This window comes from Canis lupus, chromosome 16 (assembly GCF_048164855.1).
Source record: "Canis lupus baileyi chromosome 16, mCanLup2.hap1, whole genome shotgun sequence".
Classification (NCBI taxonomy): Eukaryota; Metazoa; Chordata; class Mammalia; order Carnivora; family Canidae; genus Canis; species Canis lupus.
This window is the reverse complement of record NC_132853.1, coordinates 44,137,117-44,148,399: the sequence shown is the minus strand read 5'-3', so window position 1 is coordinate 44,148,399 and position 11,283 is coordinate 44,137,117. Positions and strand designations below refer to the sequence as shown.

The window sequence follows — 11,283 nt, the reverse complement described above, 5'->3', positions numbered from 1 at the left end:
TTTGAAAGAAAGGGGGGGATGGAGAGGGACAGAGGGAGAGGGAGAAAAGCAAACTCCAGGCTAAGCATGCAGCTCACACATGATTCTGAAATCATGACCTGAGCCAAAATAAGAGTCTCATACTTAGCCAACTGAGCCACCCAGAAGCCTCAACACTGCCTATATTTAAATCCCAGTTCTACCACTTGATAGAAGTGTAACCCTTGGGGAAGTTCTCTCCATATCCCATTTTTTTCTTCAGTAATAAAAATAGTATTTTATACAGCTCTTATAAGGATTCGGAATTAATGTACACAAAAGTGCTTAGAACAGTGCCTGGCATAGTGAATGTTGTATAAGAATTAGCTCTTAGGAGAATTTTGCTGCGATGTATGGAAGACATTAGGAGAATCTGGGTTAAGAGAGTACAATGAAGCTAGAGGGAAGAAAATGGCTTTGAGAAACATTTGAGAAGTAACATCTCTGCGACTTGGTAACTGATTGGATATAAAGGACTAGAGAGAAGTAGGCAGCTGGGATAAACCCCAGATTTCTGGTTTGAATGCCTGGTGAATGGCGTGTCTTTATTCATGCAATAGGCAATATGGGAAGAAAGGCCATTTTGGAGAGAGATGAGGAATTTAGTTTTGGACAGTGACTTGGCGATGTCTTAGTCCTTCTACTTGGTAAACTCCAATAGGCAATTGGATATAATATTCAAAAACATAAGGAAAAGAAGCTTGGCAGAAGATATAGATTTAAGGGGTCCTTAACATATTAATGATAATTGAAGCCACGGAGCAGATGAGATCATCCTAGAGAGTGAATCAAATGAGGAGAAGGCCAAAGATAACACCCTGAAGAACATTTGAGAAGAGGGTGGAATTATAAAGCTGACAACAGAAACCAAGGATGAAAAAATAAAGGAGAGGTTCCAGCTTCTGGCCATGATGGAGTAACTGGACTGCATTAATCCTCCCATTATAAACAACCATAAAACCAGACAAAATATATGAAATTACTGTTTTTCAATGTTGGATCATGTAGTGCAGTTCTGTAATCCCAGAAGAAGGGAAACGATGAGGTGAGCACGATGATTGCTCAGCTTTCTGCGTAGTGGCATTTTCTGCAGTGTGGTGCAGGACAGAAGCCTCCCCAGAAAACAATGGGCTGGCTGATTTGAAGAGAGAGATGGAATTCAGGGCTACTGTTGTACAGCTGGAATTTTTGGAGCACAGCATTGGACAGGAAGATCTATGCAGGGAAGGAGCTCCTAAAATCTGCATAGGGATCCCACTGAGGATTTGCTGAACACTAAACTGTATGTGTGTGCAACGATATTCCATGAGCCTTGGCAAAGAACAACTCCTGAGTAAAGACAAGTTATTGTGGAACTATGAGCTAGGCAGTGATCGGAGCTTGGGCAAGGCTGAGAAACCTTAATTTCCTACCATCTAGGGTGAAGAAATCTTGTTGAACAGCATTAACATTCAGTAGATTTGAGTCTACACACAGGAGAAGGACATAGCTAGATATACCTTAACAAAGTCTGAAAACACATCTTAAAATTATCAAACCAATATGAAAATAAACTCCTCACCAGAACAAAACTCAACAAAGAGGGAACAAAATCCAAATGCTCAAGAACTTGATATCCGTATGTCCACTTTACATTAATGATAAAAATGTTTCCAAATTTGCCCCAGTTTATAAACTAACAGATCCAAGAAGTTCAAGAAACTCAAGGTCAGGTAATAAAAAAGAAAGCCATGGCAAGGGCCATCATAATAGAAGTAAGTAGGCCTGCAAAAGAGCAGATAAATGTGACCCTAAGGAAAATAAAAATCAATAACTATGGACTCAGAAATAAGACAATGGAATTAGAAAGACCTTTAAAAGAACAATTATACACATACTAAAGAAGCTAAAAGAAAATATGAAGACAATGAAGAAAAAAACTAAGGTCTCTATAGCAAAATTAAGATTATAAAAAAAGAAACATGGAAATTATAGAAGTATAAAATATAATACTGGAATGAAAAAAAACTCAATATATTGTTTAGCTGGTTAGACACTGCAAAATTAAAGATCGGTGTCCTTGATTCCTCAAAAAAATGAAACATAAAATTATCATGTGATCTGGCATTCCACTTTTAGGCATTTACCCAAAAGAAATGAAAGTAGGGAGTCAGATATTTGTACACTCATGTTCATAGAAGCATTCATTATTCATGGTAGCCAAAGAGTGGAAGCAACCCAAGTGTCTATTGATGGGTAAATGGATAAACAAAAGATGGCATATAAACCCAATTAGTATTGTTCAGCCTTAACAAGTACAGAAATTCCAGGATGACTGGGTGGCTCAGGGGTTGAGCATCTGCCTTCGGTTCAGGGCATGATCCCGGGATCCTGGGATCAAGTCCTGCATCAGGCTTCCTATAGAGAACCTACCTTTCCCTCTGCCTGTGTCTCTGCCTCTCTCTGTGTCTCTCATGAATAAATAAATATTTATTCATTAATCCCGGGACCCCAGGATCATGCCCTGAGCCAAAGGCAGACACTCAACCACTGAGCCACCCAGGTGCCCTTATATGATTCCACTTATATGAGGTATCTAGACTACTCAAATCGGTAGGGACAGAAAGCAGAATGATGGTTGCCAAAGGCTAGGGGAGGAAGCAATGAGGAGTTCATATGGAATGGATACAGACTTTGAGTTGAGGATGTTCCAAAGATGGATGGTGGTAATGGTTGCAAAACAATGTAAATGTACTTCATGCCATAGGAGTTTACACTTAGACATGGCTAAAATGGTAAGTTTTATGTTACATATATATATTTTTAATGTTCTAAGTGAGTAGTCTCTGGGTAGTCAGATTGTGATTTTTTCTTTTTCTCTTCTTTATTTTGTAAATATTAGATGATGGAAATATAAGGGAAAAACTGAAAAAAAAAAGAGACAAAATAAAACAGAAGAACTATGATTTTTATAATACTCCCTAATATATAGAGTAGGATTTACACCCAGTACATATGGATGTAAATGTCAGAAAAAGATTAACACTAAAGGATAATATGTAGAGTTGGAGTAAACGTGATAGAATGAGTGACTTGATTTTAAGATTCCAGAGGTACAGCAAAGTATTGCTTTGTTTTTGTGTTTTGTTTAGCTTTTGCATAATAAAAGTTCTATGACTTAAAAAGAATCCATAAATGTGAGAGCAATAAAATTTATCCAAAATGAAGCAGAAAGAGAGGGGGGAAAAAGAGGTAAAAACCTGCCCTGGTTTATGGCTCAATGACCTATGGGACTCAAACAATCATGTGTCTGTGTAATCGGAGCACCAGAAAAAGGAGCTTAGTATCTTTAGAGACAAAAATGAAAATTTTTCTAAATTTGCTGAAATATATAAACTAACAGATTCAGGAAGCTCAGTAAAACCCAGGAAAAGTAAATGGAAAACAAATCATGGCAAGACACAACATAAGCTGCTAAAAAAAAAAAAAAAAAAAAAAAAGTGAGAAATAAAACCTTGAAAGTATGGGACAAGGGTTCATTATACACAGGAGGCAAGAAAGTCTGTTGACTTCTTAGCAGAAGTACTGAAACCTAGGAGACCAACACTGTCATCTTTGAAGAGTTAGAGGAACAATAAGAACACAAAAATCTGTTGGCCTGGAGTCCTATATTTTGTAAAATAACATTCTTTAACATAAAGACTTTCTAGAAAGGAAAGGCGATAGAATTCATTGCCAGCCAAACTGCATCACAAGAAATGTTAAGTGAAGTTCATTAGGTTGAAGGAAAGTGATAACCTATGGAAACATGTCTACACAAGGCATGAGGAGTGACAGAGGAAGCCTCATGTGTTAATGCACAATTTCCAGTTTTTCTTCACCTCCTCGGTGACCATGATGTTCCAGATAATTGAGGCTTTGTAAACACTATTCTTTGAGAGAAGTTAGCCTCTCCCCCAGCCAGATAACTTTTGTCTGGTTAAGTCCTAGTCATCCTGTGATCAATTCAACAGTGACTTTATCTACGAAGTCTCTCCCTATATTCCAAGCTGTATTTCGGTTCCCTGCTGTAAGGTCTACATTTTATTCTCTTCTTATTTATTTCAGTTTATAATTATACCACTTTACAAAGATATTTAATATTATTATTATCATTTCAGGTGGCTCTGTCTTCTTCCACTAGAAAACATGTTCCATGAAGATGGGAAGCATTTGGCTTTGGTTCATTGTTTTATATCCATGGGTTATATAGTTGATATTTAGTAAATATTTGTTGAATGAATTCATGAATGAAAACTGAGAGTTGATAGGAAGAATATATTCAAGTCTAAAGGATCAGAGTTAATAGAGTTGTTTCGGGAGAAACTCTTCAGAATACTGTGATGAACAGGAGTCTTTTAAGAAGGTGGAAATTATTAGAATGTTAAGAAGGTCAGAGCACTGGGAGACTAATGTTGAACAAGCTACCTGTGTGAATGAATATTCCAGTTTCATAGGATCATGAAGGCTCAGGGAATGGAAAAGCAAGACTACAGAGTTAATGCATGAAGTAACAAGTGAATAGATAGAAAATGTCATGAAGAGGCAATAGAGCATCCTCTAGGTGACTGGCTGTGTCCTGAAGAAATAATGATTTATATAGGGGAAAAGAAGTGGCCTTGAGGTCTTAGGAGAATGGTAAGCCTGATTCAGACCCTATGGTGTTGCAGAGTGTGTAGTTAAGAGCCTCTACTCAAAAGAGCTGCAAGCACATGATGACTTGCCCTGTAGGGCACACGGCCCAGTGTATAGGCCTCAGGGTGAGTGAGCATCATGACCACTAGGCTGGAAAGGGTCAGACTAGCCTGTGAGCTGAAAAAGGCTATGGAGATTGAGTTTGACATTGGGAAAAAAGGTCAGATCTTACTCCATTCCTGCTTGTTCAAAATATTTTCAGCTTAGGGTTAGGCAACTTCTTTAAAGCAAATTCCATGTATGAAAAGCTTCAGCTCTAATCCTAATGGAAAGTCCTTCTGGAACTTTATGGACCTAAAGGGATTTATCAGTCTTGTGAGTGATAAGATCCTTCTGTTTAATATATAAATCGCCTCTGCTGCAGATAAAATGGGAAAATGAGCCTCCTCATCTGTTAAAGGGCCCGTTCAAGTTTGCATTATGGATATTGCTCGACCAGTGGGAATCTGTGTAGAACACTGAATCCAGAAGCATTATGACGCATAAACCACTCAGCATCCAGAAGCATTATGATGCATAAACCATCAGGAGATGGTTAAATACCACTGCCTGCACTGGAGCAGAAAAGGTAGAAAACTGATTAATTTTTTTTTTTTTTTTTTTTTATTGGTGTTCAATTTACTAACATACAGAATAACACCCAGGGCCCGTCACCCATTCACTCCCACCCCCCGCCCTCCTCCCCTTCTACCACCCCTAGTTCGTTTCCCAGAGTTAGCAGTCTTTACGTTCTGTCTCCCTTTCTGATATTTCCCACACATTTCTTCTCCCTTCCCTTATTTTCCCTTTCACTATTATTTATATTCCCCAAATGAATGAGAACATATAATGTTTGTCCTTCTCCGACTGACTTACTTCACTCAGCATAATACCCTCCAGTTCCATCCACGTTGAAGCAAATGGTGGGTATTTGTCATTTCTAATAGCTGAGTAATATTCCATTGTATACATAAACCACATCTTCTTTATCCATTCATCTTTCGTTGGACACCGAGGCTCCTTCCACAGTTTGGCTATAGTGGCCATTGCTGCTAGAAACATCGGGGTGCAGGTGTCCCGGCGTTTCATTGCATTTGTATCTTTGGGGTAAATCCCCAACAGTGCAATTGCTGGGTCGTAGGGCAGGTATATTTTTAACTGTTTGAGGAACCTCCACACAGTTTTCCAGAGTGGCTGCACCAGTTCACATTCCCACCAACAGTGTAAGAGGGTTCCCTTTTCTCCGCATCCTCTCCAACATTTGTTGTTTCCTGCCTTGTTAATTTTCCCCATTCTCACTGGTGTGAGGTGGTATCTCATTGTAGTTTTGATTTGTATTTCCCTGATGGCAAGTGATGCAGAGCATTTTCTCATATGCATGTTGGCCATGTCTATGTCTTCCTCTGTGAGATTTCTGTTCATGTCTTTTGCCCATTTCATGATTAATTTTTGGAAAGGTATCATCTGGATAAGGCATTTGGCTAGCCTGTACTAAAAGTTGAGATTTCACCATAAAACCCCGTTTAAGTCTTTCAGTTTTTGTGATAACAATACAAGTGATCTGAAGGAGGACTGTACAATGCACCCCTTCTGACATCTGTTGTCTTGTATTCCCATGTAAAACTGCATCCCTAATTATAGACATACTTTGGATTACAGACACTAAATCTCGTAGGAATCACTCTTAAAATGTCAATTCCCACAGGAAGGACTCTACATTCAATCTATCTTCAATTAACAACTGAACATGGGTTGATTTCATGGCCTTTAGGGAAAAGGGTGGGACCATGAGATCAGTTGTAAAGAATGACAGGTAGAGATTTCTGTTAAGATGTATAGGATGTTGAAGTGTCTGGCCTTGAACATGGGAGCAGCAGGTGCCCTAAGACAGGAAAATGTGCCACCAAATATTGTAATAAAGGGACTAGATTGTGAAAGAGATTGGGAGGGAAACAGTGACAAACAAAAACCTCAATTTCACTTTTATTCAGCCAGTTAGCAAATATCACTGGGCACTTTCTACATACTGGGGGATAAAATACTGAGCAAAGCAGGCAGCAATCTGTGTCCTCATGACGCATGGATCCTAGTGGGAGGAGGTAAATAATACACGAGACAAATAAGTAAATTTATTTACTTATTTACAAATAAGTAAATTTAAACCACATTTAAGTTCAAGATTTGTACTATGGAAAAAGATCAATAAGGGGATAAGGTTTGCAAGTGTAGGGATTTGGGGTAAAATTCTAAACAGGCATCTCAGGAAAAGCCTCATTGAGAAGGGGCACTTAAATAATGATTTGAAGGAAATGAGAGAATGAGCCACGCAGATACCTTAAAGAGATTTCCAAGCTGAAGAAACAGCAAATGCAGAGGCCCTGAGGCATGAGTATACCTGGCATATTCAAGGAAGAACCAGGAGACTAGTGTCACTGCTGTGAATGAACAAGAATAAGAAGAGATGAGAGAGAGGAGCAGCTCCCAATAGGACTTTGGCTTTTATTCAGTGATATGAGAAGGCACCAGAAGTTTTCCGCTGAAAAGTAATATGATCTCATACATTTTTCAAAGATGTTCTTGGCTGTTGTATTTAGGAAAAAACTATAGGGGCAAAGCGGGGAGATTTGGAAGAGAGGGGTTTCTTGCAGAAAACAGAAAGATTATGTGGATGCCACAGTGCTTGCTGTGGAGGTGTTAAGAAACAGTCACAGTTGGTGTACAATTTGTAGTCAAAGCCAATAAGATTTGCTATTAGATGCAATATATAGGAGGAAGAGAAGAGTCAAGGATGATCCCAAGATATTTGGCTGAGCAACTAGACGGAGAAGAATTGTCATTTATTAGGGTAGGAAAGATGTTGGCTAGCACATAGAACGTCCAGTGTTGGCTAGAACACTGGACGTTCTTAGTTTGAGATTTCTATTCTGTGCCCTAGGGGAGATTTCAGGTAGGTAGTTGGAAGTACAAGTCCAGATTCCCAGGGAAAAGTCTTGGCTGGGATATAAATTTAAGCAACAGCAACATTTCTGCGGGAGTTTTAGATGAAAAGAGGTCCCAAAACTGGACCCTTAAACATGCCTATATTTAGAAGCTGAGAAGATGAAGAGGAATAAGCAAAGACACTGGGAAATCCTAGAAAAATAGGAGAAGAGCTAGGTGAATATAATGTTCTGAAAACCCAGGAGAAGGAAGTGGTCAACTGGGGCAAAATAATTGTCCACAGCTTGTAGAACAGATGTCGCTGGTGATTATGCTATGAGTAGCTTTGGTAGAATTAGAAAGGTAAAATCCTGCATGGAGTAATTGTAAAGAAGAATGGGAAACAAGGAATTTAAGGAAGAATATAGGCAACAGCTGGATGCCAGTCTTCAACCCGAGTCAGTGTAGGAGCATCATTAGTCCTGAGCTAGCTGCCATTCTCTTTGACTTAGGGCAGTTGGTTATCAAGCCAAAAGCATGGATTTGACCTCAAGAGGTCTTCCAACGTTCTCATTGGAATGCTCTTTCTATTTAATATCAAGGGTTGCCTGGTTCTCTTCACTTTAATGAAGTGTCACAAACCAGAAAGGAAAAGAATGCACTCACAGAGTCATGAATCTAAAAAATCCCTGTTCTAAATATCAGAATATCAAACTAGAATTAGAAAATCATCTGGTTATTGACTGGAATAATTGTATAATTAACACTTTTTCCCCCCTCAGTCACCATCATTAATGGCAGAACCACATTGCTGTTATTTCCATACATCTGATCTATTTGGCCCCCCAGGGGTACCCCCGGTGGCCCAGCGGTTTAGCGCTGCCTTCAGCTTGGGGCCTGATCCTGGAGACCTGGGATCGAGTCTCACGTCAGGCTCCCTGCATGGAGCCTGCTGCTTCCTCTGTCTGTGTCTCTGCCTTTCTCTCTCTCTGTGTCTCTCATGAATAAATAAATAAAATCTTTAAAAAAATAAAAATAAAAAATTATTTGGCCCCCCATTGTGATTTGTGTGGTGACCATTTTACTTTATAGGCATTGTGCACTCATGCCATAGAGAAGCTGTTGCTAGCATTCATAGTTTTCAAAGTTTGACTTATATGCTTTACTCACCCTTACGGTTTGTTACCCACCTGCCCTACAACTGAAGCAGCCTCGTGATCCTCGTTCATTGCTGAAACGTGAACCTTCAGAGTATTACAAATGGAGATTGGTTGTGAGATTTCATGGGACTCTCAGACACACAGATTGGGGTGAAGTGAAGGCTGCATCCATCTGAGGAATGTATTTCTCATTCGGTAATATTTGACCCCAGATGAAATAAAATGTGGCTTCATCTCCAATGTAAATATTGGTCAGTTCCTATCCCATTAAGTGTTCCTGAAGACAAAGATTCTGGTCTATCAATCATAATAATACTCCCATTAGCTCTTAAGCAACATGTTTGAATAGGAAACTGCCTCTCCCTATCTCTCTCTCTCTCTTTGCCTGTTGATGATTTAGAGACAGTAAGACCTCCAGGCTTATCTTGAAAATATTTACTCAGCTTCTTTCAGTGATCATTTTAGAGCTTGCTCATGAAAGTGCATGTTTCTCTAAAGCAAAAGGTGATAGAAGATGAGGAGTGCAAAAACGCCTCTGTCTGGCCTAATATTTTGGTGGAAGGTGACAGAGGAGATTAGAAAACCAACATTGAGGAAATGTTTCTGATTATCTGCTCAGTTCAGAGACACTGAGAAAAAAGGTATAAATCTCCATCTGGTTTCATTTTATCTTCTCCTCTTCAGTCCAGATCTACCTACACTTCAGGCTTTTTTGTTTTCCTCTTCCTTTTGTTTTGTCTACTTATTCCCTTATGTTTCCGACTTATGCTTATCCTTTGAGAAGCTAACGTGAACATAGGAGTTTTAAAAAATAATGTATAAAGATAAGAGTCCATGAGTATGAAAGTCATGTTCCTTCTTTGCACCGGGGTGAACAAAAGAAGTAGATGGTTGTCGTTTAAAAGGACAATTTCAGGGATTATATCATGGGGAGGATCATGTTAGTCCTATTAGAAATGATACTTCTCATGAATTAACAGTTTTCAATATTTTATAGAAAGGATGAAAAAATTGATTATAATTAAATTATTATCATTATGTATCAAAACCTTACTTTCTCCCAGGCATGATGTTAAAGTCTATGCATGGTCATCTGATTATCAGTTCAAAAATCTATCTTGCCTATAGCATGACTCTCATCTCTTAAAGAAGACAATGAGCCCAGAGAAGCCAACATATTTCTGTAGAAGACTTGTGAGCCCTCTCTGAATGGCAGGCGTCTCATTTGCTGTCTGCATGCATCAAGGATCATCGTGAAACCACCGAGTCAGCTTAGCATGCAAAAGTGACCTGCCTACCACTTGTCAGGAAGGATTTTCAAATTGAAGAACAACGTTCTGAAGATTGTTGATGCAGATCTAGGACTTTGAAGTGGAATCCCCACCACACAGAAACATATTTTTTCTAACCCTTGGACATGGGGTTCCTCTTTTTATTTGAAATCCTATTCTTAAAAAAAAAAAAAAAAAGAAATCATATTCTTGATTGTGAAAAAGGATATGAATTTGGACACTTTAGTCTTGAAGCCTAACATAAACATTTGCTGTTAAAACATGGGAGGTAACATACTTGAACATGTGTGCTAATCTTTATTTTCTCCTGCTATGTTTCTAATCTCATTTATCTCTTTTGTAAGGTAAGTAGCCTGTGTATGTAACTGGATTTTTATTTCAGCATCGTAGGCTTTTTCAAGACTTTGAAAACTCTGAAGCTATTATATTTAAAGTACTTATAGATAAGAGATCTTAGGTTATCTGACAATTCCTTGAGAAAGGGAGAGTTAATGGTATTGTCATTTTGCTTATGATTTGTTGAAAGACAGAAGGTAAATGATATCCCACATGATAAGAGCTCATTGGTGGGAATGACAATATTAAAGCTTAAGGCTCCTGAATTCTAAATCACTTTGCCATGCAGCCATAATATTCCGAACCAAGCCAAATCAAGTAAAAGATCTGAAAAATATATATTTATGGAACAGTGCAAAGACAATGTATGTAGGTATGGGCTAAGCACTTGGAATTTTTAACAATAACATCAGAAAGATTTTGGGGGGGGGGAGGAAAATAGCATTGAATTCAATGTTTGGAAAAAAAACTATAAGGCAGGTGTTGAAAAATTAAAAGATATCATAGGGAACTGGTTAATCTTTACTTTTTACTTTACATTTTTCACTGATCCAAAATGGCAATCTTGAGTTCTAGGCTCATTATCTTAAATATTTGGTGACTTCAGCATGCTTTACTGGGACACGTTCAATAGCAGGTGATAGATTTATTTTTTTTAAGATTTTATTTATTTATTCATGAGCAACACACAGAGGGAGAGAGAGAGAGAGAGGCAGAGACACAGGCAGAGGGAGAAGCAGGCTCCATGCAGGGAGCCTGACGTGAGACTCGATCCCAGGTCTCCAGGATCACACCCTGGGCTGAAGGCAGCACTAAACTGCTGAGCCACCCAGGATGCCCAGGTGATAGATTTTAAAAAAGAAAGA

At 38.7% G+C, this 11,283-nt stretch overlaps 1 long non-coding RNA gene across 1 annotated transcript; it reads left to right on the top strand.

The window, feature by feature from the left end:
- Positions 1 to 3,067: 3,067 nt before the first annotated feature.
- LOC140607549 (uncharacterized) lies at positions 3,068 to 10,314 on the top strand. The gene is made up of 2 exons (XR_012009521.1): positions 3,068 to 5,299; positions 9,918 to 10,314. It is a non-coding gene; the product is annotated as an uncharacterized lncRNA (long non-coding RNA).
- The last annotated feature ends 969 nt before the right edge of the window (positions 10,315 to 11,283 follow it).